The following is a 17224-nucleotide window of genomic DNA, read 5'->3' as shown; positions in this document are numbered from 1 at the left end:
TATTCTTAATTAAAATGAACATATCTTATATTTCAAATAATAAGAAAAATTGAATTGATTAGATGCAATTATAAATTTTATTATCAAATTAAATCTTGATATGTAATTTTTACTTTTTGCTATGTTTATTATTTTGAAAACAAAATAAAATTTTGATTCTAATAGGATTGTAGATTTTGAAATAAAATCAAAATAATTATAATTGATATAAAGTTAAAATAATTCCATTTTGATATAGTATTTGACATATATTTAATAATGTTTAATACAAATAAGTATTATATGATATATTTAAAATATTAATTTTCAAAGGTACGGCCTTTCCGTCCAACGGACGGGCCCACTGACTAGTTGCGTACAAAGGTGATGTACCTTTAATTGAGATTGTGTCATCTGATTTTTCTCCTATTGCGACGAGGCCCTTTAACAATGATTTGGATACTTTAAAAAGTTGCATGGTTGTTGATTCGGGCAGTGCAAAGTTGCAGAAGTCTTTCTCCCGTTATATTGTCCTTAAGAGTCTAGATTTGGTGACGATATATGTTGTGTTTTGTTCAGATCGAGGAAAAATATATCGCAAAGTCTCTGTATTGATTTCTACAAATTTTGGCATACTTTTGATGATCCTGGAGGTGGACGGCATGATTCAAATTCTATCTTCATGGGAGTATCTCAAGGTTTTTCTCTACGCTTTGAACTTGAGGACAAGTTTGATCTCCAGGAGGGGAGTGATGTTATGAATGTAAAATAGTTCAATATTTATTAGGAGTCTATTTTAATATTATTATTTTTTTATTTAGAGTCTGGTCTCTCAATTAGAAGTATGTTTCCTATTTGAGTTTTATTTCTAATTTAGAGTCAATGTCCACTATTATAAATACCTATCAGTTTAGATAATAGTAATAAAGTCTAAAGTCTAAATCTAATTAAGATTTTTAGACTATAGACTTTTTGTCGTTACTTCTTCATCTTTATACTTTCTTTATTACTTATTATCGATTATGTCTCTCATAACTAGATCCGAAAATTATAGACCTATCATTTTAACGGAGCACATTATATATAGCAAAAATGTTGTTGTAGAAATAAGTATACCAAAGTAAAAAAAAAAGAAATAAGTATAAAACAAACAACAGAGTAAATGAAACAACTTCTCTCCACTGGAAATTCTCCATTCTCAGTTTTGTGGAAATTCCTCCTATCAAGTTCCAGTTTTTAATTAGCTAAAGTATTCAGTAGCTTCTCGAAAGGTTTCATCTTTTTTCAAATTAAATTCGTGATCATTGAGTCTTTGTACTGTAGCTATTCTTCTATCTTTCTATTTTCCTAATTTATTTACTTGTTTGTGATCTTAACATACTTGCTTCTGTACGTACATTGCTGTAAAAGACCTGAGTTTTAAGCTGACTGAGACTTTACATGGAGTTGTGATGGTGTTTTAATTCATTCCATTTCTTTTTCCCATTTCTTCTAATAACTTTAATTTCTTGCAGCATTATAATTCGTGCGATGGGGAACGAAATTCTTTCAACTTGTCTCTTTTTATGGGTATTGACATGCTCGCTACTCTCCACATCCTGTTTGGGGCTAGTGAGAATAGGTTTGAAGAAAAGGCCTCTCGATCTTGAGAGTTTTAGTGCTGCCTTATTGGCTAGAAGTGGTTACTTTGAGGGTTTGCCTCATATGGGAATTGCTTCTTCAATCGAACCTCTCAAGGACTATTTGGATCCTCAGTATTATGGAGTAATTGATATTGGGACGTCGCCACGAAACTTCACTGTCATATTCGATACTGGAAGTTCCAACCTCTGGGTTCCATCATCAAAATGTTACCTCTCTGTAAGCTATATATATATGCTCCATTTTCTTAATTTGCACTCATTCATACTAATTTGGTTATTTGATTCATTGTAACTGATTATGGTACACATCTTGCATGCTATTTCCATGCAAAATAGAAGTCAGGCCGATCTAGTACATATACTTGTTGAAGTTGCTTGTTTCGTGAGGCCTGCATATTAAGAAATATTCGAGACCTTGATCAATGCTAGGACTGAGTTGAAAGGTGAAACAACAAAGAGGAAGAAGAAGTCAGCTAATAAAGCTTGCAAAGAAGAAATTGGACAATCATGGTGTTGTCTCGGGAAAGATTGCTGCAAAAGTCTTTCTCGAGGTGTTCAAAAAGAAGTTCAGCAATTCTGGACTGAAACTGACCGCCGGTGATGGGTCCTGAATCGATTTAGGCAATGCGGAGAAGAAGAGTACTGTTGCGGGATTGGACTCAAGTGCACATCGTGAAGAAGTTGAGGATCTTGGTGTCACTAGGAGAAACCTAAAGGATGCTGTAGACATTTCTTGAAACTTCGTAGACTGAGAATGCAAATGACGTTTGACGGACAGGACGACGCATCATCGGAGCTCAGGCGATATGCCAAAATACTCAGGATCAGGTTGGCAACAACGTCTTATTGTGCAATTCGTCTCCAATTCCCTGAAATCAAAATGCCTAATTCAAAGGTTAGGGTTTCCCATTTTGACAATGCTATAGTATTTTTCAAGTTTCCTTTTTGGTTTGTCAAAGAATAAACTAGGGTTTGATAGTTCTTTCGTTGTAGTTGATCAAAACAATCGATTCAAATCTCTAGATTCACTATATTAGATGCTGCGAATCGAATGGTTAAGTCAATTTCATCGATTAAGTAGTAATGAATAATCTGCAAGTTTGATTAGCTGTGTTCTTGAGTTTGCCGCTAAAATTTGGGGATTTTGTATGTTGGATACATTTCTTGTTCCTTTCAATCCAGTGAAGCTACATTATGCATTTAGAAGTTATTATGGAGATTTCTGCAAGTTTTTACTATGAGAAGATGAGAATTGCCATTGCCATAGGTCATTTCAGTTGAAGTTCAAACAAGTCCAATAGTCATTTTAATTTCCAGTTAAGATATTAAAGAAGTGAAGATGTAGAATCATTTGATGTAGTATTTAGAAGTTTTCTACAATGGTAACCATCACTGATCATGCATGAAATAGAAGTCAACTCCAAAGTCAACCTTTCAAATATTTTGAAGATTGATCTACAGATTTTGAAGAAGAAGAAGAAGTTTTTACAACTACAAGTTACCATTTTACTTAATTGAAGGATTAAAAGCTTTGAGGAGTAGTGGCCTAGAAAACTGAGTGAAACCTTATAGTTCGCAACATAACAGGTTTCAAACATTTTGAAGATTGATCTACAGATTTTGAAGAAGAAGAAGAAGTTTTTATAGCTATAAGTTACCATTTTACTTAATTGAAGGATTAAAAGCTTTGAGAAGGAGTAGTGGTCTAGAAAACTGAGTGAAACCTGTTAGTTGGCAACATATTAGCTTGTTTTACCTTTTCTTCTAGTTTTTACATGTCATCATTTTATTTCCAGAAATTGTAATTCTAGCTTAATGATGTATAGGTTTCGAATTGGACTGATATATAAAGTCCTTAAGTTGTATTGTTTTTTTTATGAGCTATGAATGAGATCTGAAACTTCAAGTTCATCATCTATATTTTTCCAGTTTCAAAAACCTTTACTTTTTTACATTTGGTACTTAGGAAAACCAAAATCTATCCCAACCTTAACTATTTTTAGGATTCCAAACCCTTAAACACTGTGAGGAAGCCCCTAGATTTAGTATTTCATCATCAAATCAAATCATGAAAGCATTGATCATCGATTTTCTTTTTGTAGATTAGATTCCTTCAGTCACAAGCTTTGTTCTATTTTTCCAATTGTTCTTGGATAGTGTCTGTGTCATCCTTCTTGCTGTAAGGATTGATTCAGAGTTGTCTATCAGTGGTATCAGAGTGGCACATTCTTGAGGGGATTAGAGACGACGAGATGACGTTGGTGAATCCATTTCAACAACAAGATATGAGCAACAATCTAGTTAAGTTCACAGGAGATGATTTTGACATGTGGACTATTATAACTAGAGATTATTTAGAGGTTTTAGGTCTGAGAGATGTGGTAGAGAATGGTGTTCCAGAAATACCGGCTGGTAGGACTTTACAATATCTTAGTGAGGAACAGAGGAAAGTAGAGCAGATAAGATAGAAAAGGATAGGAGAACACAAATTCTATTAAGAAGTGCTATAGATCTTAGTGTTTTGAGGAAGATTGCTAGCTGTGAGAGCTCTAAGGAGATTTGGGAGACTCTTAAGGTAGAATATGAGGGATAAGTGTTATCTAAGAAGTTTAAAGGCAGGAAGTTAGAAAAGCAATATGATGATTTTAGAATGAAGGATGAAGAGTCTGTTGGAGAAGCTAGAGGTAGTTTTATGACTTTGATTCATCAAATGAAGCATTATGATGTTGGAGTGAGCAAAGATGATAGAAAGATTGATGGAGAGAATGCCTTGGAGATTTGAATATGTGGTGTCTTTGTTGGATAGAGAATATAGTAAAGATCTTGAGTTGGTGATTTTGAAAGATTTTTGGAATGCATTAGAAGTACATGAGAATAGGTATGGAGCTAAGGAGGAGAGGGAAGAAGTTGTGTTTAGGAGTGAGAGATTCAGAGTTGCTGAGAATCCTCCAATTTCCAAGCACTACAATCCTGATAGTCCAAACTCAAGCTACAGTTAACCAAAATCAGACACAAGCACAAGTTGAGAATCAATTGCAGTCTCAATAAAGTCAGTCCAGCTATCCTGTGACTTAAATTTTTCAACAACAGCCAGCTCAAGCCTATTAGACATATCAAAACCAATCTCAACCCTTGCCAATCTATCAAAACCAACAACAACCATTCCAACCACAACAGATTCAGTTCCCACAATACCAAAGCCAACCATAGTATCAACGAAGGTTCTAGAATTACCAGAATCAACCATATCAGCAACAAAGCTTCAACACTTGGAGGCCAAATTGAGGAAGAGGATTCAGAAGAGGTCAGTTTGGCCAGAATATGCAAAGCCAATCACCTGAGGATAGTTTCCTGAATGCAAACACTACAAAGATACTAATCACTCTGAAAATAGCTGTTTTTGGCATAGTTTAGTTGTCTGCAATTACTGTGGGAAGAAGGGACATACAGAACATGTTTTCTATGATAAATAGGCAAATGAGCATCAAGATCCTAACAGCAGATTCTACAAAAGGAATTCACCAATCCATCCTATGCAAAGTCAGAGTTACCAATACCAAAATTTTAACACCAATCCAAAATTTATCCTATTAGGCCAATCCTCGGTGCAAAATAATCCTAACCAATACCCTGTCAACTATGCTGTAAGCTCAACTAACCCTCGAATGACACAATGGCAACCCATAACTCCCCACATATCATTTCCAAATCCTCAAACCAGTCTGCCAGCCCTAAATTACCTTCAGATAGGTCACACTCAACAAAATAGCCCCCGACCAAACCTAAAATGCCACAAACACTTGTAGGAGTCCCAAAAGCCTTAAACACTATAAACCAAAGTCCTGGAAGCTCTCAGAATAGCCAAAGGTATGGTGGAGAAGGTTCAGAACTAGAAGAAAGTGCATTTGTGGTGGAAGTTTGTTATGTGTCAAAGAAAAATGAGAAAGAGAGTAGCTGGATCATTGTCAGTAGTTGTTCCAATCATATGTCTACGAGGGAGGATGCTTTCAAAAATTGAGAAGACAGATGGAATAAGTGTGGCTATGAACTTTGAAAATGGTGTAATGGCTCATGCTGAAGGGAAAGGAACCGTGGAGTTGGAGACTAAGAAGGGAAATCTTGTCCTAGAAGATATATACTTCATTCTAGAATTGGACTAAAACTTGATAAGTGTAGGTCAATTACTGGAAAAGAAGTATGCCGTATACTTTGAAGATGGAGAATGTCTGATTTTCAATGCCGAAAGAGAATTGGTGCATAGAGTTCCTCAAGTCAACAAGATGTTCAAAATACAGATGTTGGAAGTTGAAGGTTCCTTCTTTGCTGGAACATTGACATAGTTAACTTAACTATGGCATAGGAGATTAGGACATATTAATCTAGACAACATTGTCTCAATACAGAAGAATGAAGTGGTTAGAAGAATTTCAAAGCTGTATAACAGATTGAAGCAAAAGATTTATGAACCATGTGAGAAAGCTAAAAGCCATGTTGGAAGTTTTCCTTTAAGTACTTGGAGATCAATTGAGAAGCTGTAAATAGTCCATACAGATGTATCTAGACCTATTGAGATCCTTTCAATTAGTGGAAACAGATATTATGTGGAGTTCATAGATGATTACATAAGATATTTTTGGGTGTATTTCATCAAAACTAAAGATCAAGTATTTAGGATGTTTAAGAAGTGGAGAGTAGATGCTGAATCAAATGTGGAACAAAGATAAGATGTCTCAAAAAGTGATAGCGGTGAAGAGTATACATCAAAGATCATGCAAGAATACTGTGAGAAAGAAGGGATATTCCAACAATTTTCTGTTGCTTACATACCTCAACAGAATGGAGTTTTAGAGAGGAAGAATAGAACATTAGTAGAGATGGGAAAATCCATGATGTTTGCCATGAATGTTCCTAGGAAGTTCTAGCAGAAGCATGTAACATAGCTTCTTACATCTAAAACAGGTTGCAAACAAAATCCTTGAAAGGAAAAACTCCATTTGAGATGTTGTTTGAATTTAAGCCTAAAGTTAGTCACCTTAGAGTGTTTGGTTGTATTGCATATACTCATATATCAGAAAAGAAGAGGCATAAAATGTCTGAAAAGGTAATAAAAGGTGTCATGATGGGCTACAGTTCTAATGCTAGTGGCTATAAAATATTTGATCCAATTAAGAATGAGATGATTATTGCTGCAAGTGCAAGATTTTATGAGAATATTGAGTGGCCTTGGAGTGAACCAACAACGAGAGAATCTAGAAGAGTGTTTATAAAATGTACCAATGCAGGATATTGTTATTGATGAAGTCCTAAGTGAGCTTTCTTCTCATGATGGAAACTCACCTAGGCAAACTGCTTCTGACCCTTTGTTTGATGATACAGGTGCTCAATCTAGTCTTGAACCATTCTCAGGAGGAGAAAATGATGCTGTTACACCATTGTTGAATGCACTAGAAGGAGGAGACAATCAAAGCAACAATGATGGAGTTCCTGAATCTCTAGATTCAAGAGGAGCACCTTAGAGCAATGGAAGCAGTCCAAGTGATCCAGGAACACAAGCAACAGACATAGACACAACAACACCAGAGGATATGCAGCCAAAGAGCAGGAAAAGCTTAAAGTCCATCTATGAAAAGTCACAACCAGCACCAAATCTAGATATACTTAAATTTAAATGCATTGCATAGGATTTTCCTAATGACGAAATGGAAGAAGTAATGACAGTTAACACTAAACCAAGGACCTTCAAGCAAGCTGAAAGAATTGCAAAATGGCAAGATGCAATGAAGGAGGAGATGCAGGCTATAGAAGAAAATGGTACATGGATCTTGTATGAAAGGCCAACAGAGAAATCAAAGGTAATAGACACTAAATGGGTGTTTAGAACCAAGCTCAATGCTGATGGATCAATCAACAGATATAAGGCAAGGTTGGTTGTGAGAGGATATAAGAAAGAATATGGTTTTGACTATGAGGAGACATGTGCTACAATTGCAAGACTTGACATAATTAGATTACTCATTACTTTGACTGCAAACAAAGGCTGAAAGATCCTCCAAATGGATGTGAAGAGTGATTTTCTCAATGGAAAGCTTGAAGAAGAAGTCTACATTAAGCAACCTGAAGGTTTCATCATTCCAAGACAAGAGCACAAGGTTTACAAGTTGATCAAGGCCTTATATGGATTGCAACAGGCTCCAAGGGCATGGTTTTCAAGGATTAACACCTATATGAGGGAGAATGGATTTAAAAGAAGTCCAAGTGAAGCTACCTTGTACACCAAGTTTCAAGGAAAAGACAAGTTGATATGTTCTCTATATGTTGATGATCTTTTGATCATTGGCACGATAGAAAAAATTGTTAATGAATTTAAGAGGTTGATGATGGCAGAGTTCAAAATGACAGATCTTGGTGAAATGAAGTACTTTCTTGGCCTAGAGATAGAGCAGACAGATGATGGAGTGTTCATTCACCAGAAGAAATATGCTGAAGAGATGATTAAGAAGTTCAATATGGAGGATTGTAAAGAGATTTCAACGCCAATAGAGACACAATTGAAGCTGGAACAGACTAAGGGAGGTGAGGAATTTGATTGCACTACTTACAGAAGCATGATAGGTTCCTTAATGTACCTATGTGCTTCTAGGCCAGATTTAGCTTTGTAACGCCCGTAACCTAATATGTTTCGAAATATAATAAATATTCTATCTAGCCGTATTATTTTTATTTTTCCCACGTAGTATTTTATCGAGAGAGTTAGCCGTAATTTTTTTTTATTTTTATTTTCGATAAATAATTATAGGTATTTTACTTACATTGCATATCGAGTATAATACCCGATATATTTTATATTTATATATGTGTTCGTGACGGAACGGAAAGTTAATTTAATTCAACTTTCGGTTACCGACGCTCTATTCTCTCATTTTCTACTCTACCTATACTACACTAACCTAACACTACACTACACTGTCTTTCACTCACTCATTCACTCACGTGAACACACATTCACTAATAATGCAACACTCATTCATATATACTTCCTCTCCGTTTCGCCATTGTTTCCACAGCAAGCAACAACAAGCATACAACCATTATATTCTTTCTTTCATTCAAGCAAAATACAGCCAATTCACAATTTTATTTACTCAGAAACACAGCTCAAATATCTTCCGTAACAGCCTACGGAGAAATAACAGTCTAATTACACAAATTTGCTTAATTAACCTACTGCCCAAAATTCGAAATTCCCAGAATGTTCCCAAATTCAACTATGTTATACTAGAGACAGTAGGGATCATTCTTCATAAACGAGGTATACCGATTTGATGGCCGGAAATCACTAAGTCGCGACCGAGTTATACCTGCGTCGAAACTGAGTCGACCGAGTCTGACCCGAGTTGACAGCCAGGAAGCATCGTCGACCCCTTGTGAGCGGAACCGAGTCAAAGCCGACGAAATCGAGTTGGCCGGAATCTGTGAGGTAAAAATCAAAAGCCTTCCTGCATGTAATTCGATCGATTTTTAGTGTAGAAACCATCCCCAATCATCATAGATTAAAATACTAACGAATTAGGACTTAATTCGATGATTTAGAAAAATTTACCCGAAACCTAAAAATTGAAATTAAAGACGAACGGAGAAGAATTGGCGAAAACTAACCTGAGATTCGTGTTCCTCGTGTCAAACCGAGTCGACCGGTACCTGGGTTGAGACCGGAGGCCGCCGGAAACGGCGTAACCGCTGTCGAGCAGAGAGAGATCGGGGGAGAGGAGAGAGAGGGCTGTCCGGGGAAGAAGAAGAAGAAGTGATTGGACCGACCGGTCCAATCCTTTTTATAGCCGATCAGTAAAAATCGATTTTATTGTTAAATGACCCTTTTGCCCTTTTAATTTTAAAGTATTTACAAAAGTATCAACGCGTATTTTTCCGGTCAAATAAAAGTCAAAGGTTAAATTGTCTTTTCACAGTATTAAAATCGGTTCTTTCGGTTCAATTCGGTTTAATTCAAATTGTATCAGATCGGTTTGATTTTAATTATCCGCACCTGTATTAAAAGACTTTCATACCCTTACTTGTTTTACAAAATTACAAAATTTCCACCGCGTCAGTTTTAAGTCAAAGGCTATACTGGTCATTTCACTGACTCGAACCTAATTACGACCCTGTTTTAAACCCTAAAGTAATATATTTGACTTTCGAACCTAATATAACCTAAAATATATGTTCCGAACCTATGAAAGTTTTACAGTAAGTTATATATATTATTTTGAACGTAATATCAAAAATTTAGAATTTTCGAAAACGGATTTATTTTATTTGAATTTCTGAGTTAATTAAAGTTATAAGAATAGTTCAAATGTAATTAAGTGTTTTCAAATTTATTTAAAGTAATATCTCAGTATTATAAAATTATGTGAAAATGATAGAATATTATTTTAACTATTTGGAATATTATGTGATTTTTAAAATATTTTTCTATTATATAAGTATTTAATTAAATTATAGAAATGATTATAAGATAAATATTGATGAATTAAATAAATCTTTTCACGAGAGAAATAAACTAATTTCTTATAAAATTAATTCTGGAAAATTTTATTTGTTAACTTGTAAATTTTAAATAAAATATTTATTCGTTAAAATAAATATTTCTCGATAGTGACTAACTAATTAATTAAATCGTGTAGAAGAAATCTAACACGCGAGACGTACGAGAAAATCATTTGTAGCATTTTATTTCTACGTCATTAGCTTAGAATGTATGTTAATAAATTATCGATGTCAATAGGTCGATAAATCAAGAGGATCGAGGCAAAGACAATTCGACGAATATACTGTGAGTTTTATTATAATGTCATTATAGTATGTTATACGTATATAATTGATGATTGCTTTAAGACTACTATGCCATACTTATTACCTTTGCATGATTTATGATTTTTACGATTTCCTTGGTATGGCATATTTATTTTAAAAACTAAATTGCCGTAGATGCTTGGAGACCTTCAAATAACGAAATTGATTACTCATGATTATAAATATAGTTTAGAAAAACTATATATAAGTTTCCAATATCATACATTAAATTTATATACATTGAGATAATATAAAGTTATTTAAGTATAAGAACCCAAATTACACCGTTTTAAACTGATCTCGAAGGAATGATCAGTACGAAAGTGCCAGGTCTCGAAGGAATGACCCGTGTTTAGTTTGCGCAAATGGTACACCATATTTGGTTAATTGGTACATGTTTACGTACCGCGTGATAGGTAGATCACTACGGTAGCTAGCTACTACTGTAGAAAATCTCCCATCGGTTTTCACTGATAAGGGTTCATAAATATTTCTGTTGTTTTCAGAAATAATAATCTTAAGATAAATATTTTATTGTTAAATTATTTAAATTATGAGAAAAATCATTTATTATAAAATGATTTATTTATATTGTTGATTACTATTAAGAAAACATAATGATATTATAATGATTCTCACTAAGCAATTAGCTTACGGATTTCTACAAAAATTATTATTTTCTCCAGATTGATCAGTAGTAAGGAGTCTACTTCGGCAGCTATTTTCAATCACCATTCCGCTTTCAGAATAAGGTCGGGCTCTTGGCAACTTTGGCATTTAGGGCTTTATCACGTCATCTACTATTATTGTGTACTATTAATTACGAATTATGCTTCCGCTGAACAAATGTTATGATATGTGTACTTGTTGTAATAAATTGGATATCTTTATCTTTAATATATCCTTTTATTATAAAGAATAAGGCACAAGTGGCCATGTCTTCCGTCTCGATTAGGGGTCGGAAGTTGGGCGCCACAAGCTTGTACAGTTAACATGATGTCCTGTTACAATGCTAATCCATCCAAACAACATGATGTGTATGTAAGAAGAATTCTCAGATATGTGAAGTACAATTTCGAGCTTAGAATTTGATTTGAAAGGGGAGAAAGTAGTGAATTGATGACATTCAGTGATGCTAGCTATGCAAATGGAGAGAAATGCATGAGTAGGAGTGATTATTGCTGTAGTTTTGGCTCTGGCATTTTCTGTTGGAGCTCAAAGAACCAAACAATTGTGGCTCAATCATCTGCAGAGGCTGAATAAGTTGCAGTTAACTTGGCAGCAAAACAAGTAGAATGGATTAAGAAGATATTAACAGACATTTGTGAATTGAAGTAGAAGAAAGTCACCATTTATTGTGATTCTAGTGCAGCAATTTCCATGGTTGAAAATCTTGGTGATCACTTGAGAACAAAACACATGTTAGTTAAGTACCATTACATCAGGGATCTTGTGGAGAAGGGAGACATTTCTCGAGGTGTTCAAAAAGATTTACAACAATTCTTGACTGAAACTGGACGTCGGTGATGGGTCCAGAATTGATTAAGGCAATGCAGAGAAAAAGAAGAGTACTGTTACAGGATTGAACTCAAGTGCACATCATGAAGAATTTGAGGACCTTATTATCACTAGGAGAAACCTAGAGGATGTTGCAGATATTCTAAAACTTTGTCAACTGAGAATGCAAATGACGTTTGGGCGGACCGGACGACGCATCATCGGAGCTCAGGTGATATGCCAAAATACTCAGGAACAGGTTGTCAACAACGCCTCATTGTGCAATTCGTCTCCAATTCCCTGAAATCAAAATGTCTAATCCAGAGGTTAGGGTTTCCCGTTTTGACAATGCTATAGTGTTTTTCAAGTTTCCCTTTTGGTCTGTCGAAGAATAAACTAGGGTTTGATAGTTCTTTCGTTGTAGTTGATCAAAACAATCAATTCAAAGCTCTAGATTCAGTATATTAGATGGTGCGAATCGAATGGTTAAGTCAATTTCATCGATTAAGTAGTAATGAATAATTTGCAAGTTTGATTAGCTGTGTTCTTGAGTTTGCCGCTAAAATTTAGGGATTTTGTATGTTGGATACATTTCTTGTCCTTTCAATCCAGTGAAGCTACATTATGCATTTAGAAGTTATTATGGAGATTTCTGCAAGTTTTTACTATGAGAAGATGAGAATTGCCATTGCCATAGGTCATTTCAGTTGAAGTTCAAACAAGTCCAATAGTCATTTTAATTTCCAGTTAAGATATTGAAGAAGTGAAGATGTAGAATCATTTGATGTAGTATTTAGAAGTTTTCTACAATGGTAACCATCATTGATCATGCCTAAAACAGAAGTCAACTCCAAAATCAACCTTCAAACATTTTGAAGATTGATCTACCGATTTTGAAGAAGAAGAAAAAGTTTTTACAGTTACAAGTTACCATTTTACTTAACTGAAGGATTAAAAGCTTTGAGAATGAGTAGTGGCCTAGAAAACTGAGTGAAACCTGCTAGTTGGCAACATATTAGCTTGTGGTCCCAAAACCAAATATTACTTTTTCTTCTAGTTTTTACATGTCAGCATTTATTTCCAGAAATGGTAATTTCAGCTTAATGAAGTATAGGTTTCAAATTAGACTGATATATAAAGTCCTTAAATTGTATTGTTTTCTTTATGAGCTATGAATGAGATCTGAAACTTCAAGTTCATCATCTACATTTTTCCAATTTCAAAAACCTTTACTTTTCTGCATTTGGTACTTAGGAAAACCACAATCTATCCCAACCTTAGCTATTTTTAGGATTCCAAACCCTTAGATACTGTGAGGAAACTTCTAGATTAAGTATTTTATCATCAAATCAAATCATGAAAGCATTGATCATCGATTTTCTTTCTGTAGATTAGATTCCTTCAGTCACAAATTTTGTTCTATTTTTCTAATTATTCTTGGATAGTGTCTGTGTCATCTTTCTTGTTGTAAGGATCGATTCAGAGCTGTCTATCAATACCAAGATTGGTAATGAAACTCTTTTTCGATGGTTGTGTATGCATGTTGGAATGGAACACAGCGAAAAATAGTCAATTTGATGCTGCATTGCAGGAAAATCTTGTGAGATAAATTCTCGACCTGGAACAATATCTGGTTACTTCAGTGAAGACAACCTTGAAGTTGGAGATTTTGTTGTCAAGAACCAGGTGGCTTCTTGTCCTATTTCTAGTTAAAATCAATTAGTTTGTCGGCGGTTCATGATTTATTAAATAAATAGTTTTGTTTTTCAGGTTTTCATTGAAGCCACAAAACAAGGGAGTCTGAGTTTTCTATTGGCAAAGTTTGATGGAATTCTTGGGCTAGGCTTTCAAGAAATTTCTGTGGGGAATGCCACCCCAGTATGGTATATATACTTCTTTCTTCATTTTTGAGTTCCTTCTTAAAAGCTACGGTAGATCTTATCCTATTAATGTGTATAACATCTCTCTGATTCTGATACAACAATGACTTGTCGGATTTGTAATGGTATGCAGGTACAATATGGTGAATCAAGGACTTGTAAGTGATGAGGTATTCTCCTTCTGGCTTAGTGGGGATCCAGATGCTGATGAAGGAGGGGAGATAGTTTTTGGTGGTGTTGATAAGAAGCATTTCAGGGGAAAGCATACATACGTTCCGGTAACTGAAAAGGGCTAGTGGCAAGTACGTGTCACTTGGAATTATTGTATCTGGCTCTCATCTCCTTGCTGTATTGTGTTTTCCTTGGAACGGCAAACTTATTGTTTTTATCTCCAAATCTGTTTTACAGTTCAATATGGGGGATGTGCTTACTGCAGACCAATCAACTGGTGAGTAACAGAAGTTTATGTGAAATCTGAAAGACCATGCTGACCGATTGCTTATTTAGAAACCACAAGATTTTATATGTTATTATTTCAGACATCTGTGCCGAAGGGTGTGCTGCAATTGTTGATTCAGGAACATCCTTCCTTGTTGGTCCAACGGTATGAATATATTTGAACTGTTTTTGCCCTGTAGTATCCATGTAGACTCTCAGGTTTATTGAACTGTCTTGTTTAGTCCCATACAATTCATTGCTGTAGGATGTTTTCTAATGAAGGACAGTTTTTCAGGCTTTTGTAACTGAAATACACCACGCAATCCGAGCAGAAGAGGTTGTCAGTACAGAATGCAAAGAAGTCGTTTCTCAGTACGGAGAACTAATTTGGGATCTCTTAGTATCTGGAGTATGAATGTTTCTTAACGTTACTTTTGAACTTATATTCATTTGATCTCTTTTAAGAAATCAACATAGCAGAGAAATAAATGCTCAACGTATTTATATATATTTTCCATTGGCCTGTAGGTACAACCGGACCAAGTTTGCTCGCAGCTTGGATTATGCACTCCGTTTGCAAGGTCAGGATATCATTGATCTACCACATTTACTTCTTTACCACCTTAATGCATCTCATAATTTTTTAGGTTTTATTCATCTGTTGTAAATGTAAATCATTACTGAACCTTAACCAGTAAGCATTACATCGAAGAGTTATAAAACGTCCATTCATTTTGAGATAATACACCAATTAGTCCAAATATTATTGCTAATACCGGCAATAGATAAATGATGATGCACTAAACAACCTGAAAAAAAACAGTTTTTTGTGTTTATTTTTTTTTTCTTTTCCAGCTCTGGGATGATTAAACAAGTAGTCCCAAAGGAAAACGTGAGTGGATAATCAATTAAAGACGATCTTATGTGCACAACTGTGAGACGGTGGTGATTTGGATCCAGGATCACCTAAAACAAAGTGGAACCAAGGACAGGGTCATTAATTTCGTTGAATTTTAAATTTCTATGTAATCATCCAGACTCCAGATTTTGTATGCTTGTGCATGTAATCGGTAGACAATGGGTGCATTTAAATTTTCTTGAGTGATTCTTAGTTTTGTTATTAATAAAAATTCCAGCTTCTAAACTTATGATGATAGCTACGATTAATGTGATTGACATGTGTAAGATAAAAGTTTAAGAATCTTTCCAAAGTGATTGACATTAACGTCGAGTAATTATCTTTACCATGTCTCTCACGTTTAGTAGTTTATAGTAAGTAAATAGTTCATTAACTTGAAAAAGAGAATCCACACTAACAATAAAGACTGATGGTTTTATATTTCCTTGCTATAAGTAATGATAAACTAGATTTTTATTGATTTTATTGAATGAATACAATGTAAATTATTTATAGGAAAATATACAAGACAGTCCCTATAAGGACAAAATAACAATGCCACTGAAATCAAGGATTCCAGGGTCTGCTGGCATCGGAAGATAAGATTGATTTCGAGCTGTTGCTTGCACCTTGCACTAGAAGATAAGGCCTAGCTAGAAATATATATGTTTTTTGATACAAGAGACCCAACAGAGGCCACGACCACAAAGGGCACCAACAAAAGACAAAAAAACAACCAAACAAAACAAGCAAAAAACAAAGGAAAGAGCAAAAAAACTAAAAGATGCAGCCACCGAAATGCCAAAAGACCAACTGCGAAGAGAACGAACTGATTAATCTTCTTGTAAAACTTTCGTGGCTTTAGCAACTGTCTCTGAATAAATAACTATCTTTCAAAATCAAATCATTTTTTAATCTGAAATCGATTACAACCTTAACTTCTTCCTCAATGTTTGGAGGTGGGAGACTGATGTCCGAGAAACAAAGGAATTTATAGCGTCTTTTAATGTCAGATTCAGATTCCAAACGAGAAACATTTGAATCAATTGGGGAAGAAGTCAGGGGTAGAGGACCTATTACAGGAATGGATTTAAGGCGAGTAGGTTTCCTATTGAGGTGCAAAAAGTTTGATAAGGCGTTTGTGAGGTAGATAAGAGAAGGATTTTTTCTGGAAATAATTTTGGAGTCTATAAGACCGGGAAGTTTTTTATGGAAGCACCTGTACCTCTAACCAGAAAGAAACACAAGCACAAGCAATAAAACAAAGTTTCACATCAACATAGAACAATATCAGATCACAAACTTTGAAAATCTTGTAACTAAGAACCTGATAATCTAATAAGTGCAATAGTTTGATTTGAATCTGAGGCTAAACATTGGAATCTAAAGTGTTTGGATCCTAAAAAATTAATTTGATTTCGATTTTAGTTCTAGGGTAATCACTCAATACCAATGCAACAGTAAAATAAGGCTTTTAAATTAAGAAAAATAAAGAAAAATGAACTATAGTAGCTAATCTGCAGATTTCATGCAAAAACTATTAAAGAACATAAACCGAAAAGAGAAAGTTAGAAAGCTTATATATTGCTCTCAAACTACCCTAGACGTCATAAAAGTCGATTTACAAATACTGAAAATGAATAAAATACAGCTCAGAAAATTGTGAGCAAAAAAGTGCTTTTGAGACCACAAGACTAGAAAATGCCATATGGAAATCCTATCGGTTTCTTTCTTACTCACCACTTCTAAATGTTTAGAATTGATCATCCAAGTTAAAAGGTTACTAGTGAAACTGCAAAACCTTCAAAATGTTGACTTTAGAGTTGACTTGTAGATGCAGCAATAACAGATGAGCAAAACCATTGCAGAAAGTTTCTAAATACTATTCTAAATGATTCTACAACTTCATATCTTCTTCTTCTTTTCTGAAAAATTAAATGACTACTGGACTTTGAACTGAAATGAACTAAACCAATGATCATTCTCATCTTCTCGAGCTGAAAATTTGCAAAAACCTCCTTGACAACTTCTAAATG

At 34.6% G+C, this 17224-nt stretch overlaps 1 pseudogene; it reads left to right on the top strand.

The window, feature by feature from the left end:
- The first annotated feature begins 1509 nt into the window (after window positions 1-1509).
- Window positions 1510-15791, top strand: LOC139883798 (aspartic proteinase-like; annotated as a pseudogene).
- The last annotated feature ends 1433 nt before the right edge of the window (window positions 15792-17224 follow it).

The sequence above is a fragment of the Rutidosis leptorrhynchoides genome, unplaced genomic scaffold, assembly GCF_046630445.1.
Source record: "Rutidosis leptorrhynchoides isolate AG116_Rl617_1_P2 unplaced genomic scaffold, CSIRO_AGI_Rlap_v1 contig453, whole genome shotgun sequence".
In the NCBI taxonomy this organism is placed as follows: domain Eukaryota; kingdom Viridiplantae; phylum Streptophyta; class Magnoliopsida; order Asterales; family Asteraceae; genus Rutidosis; species Rutidosis leptorrhynchoides.
This window is presented reverse-complemented; position numbering and strand designations above follow the sequence as displayed.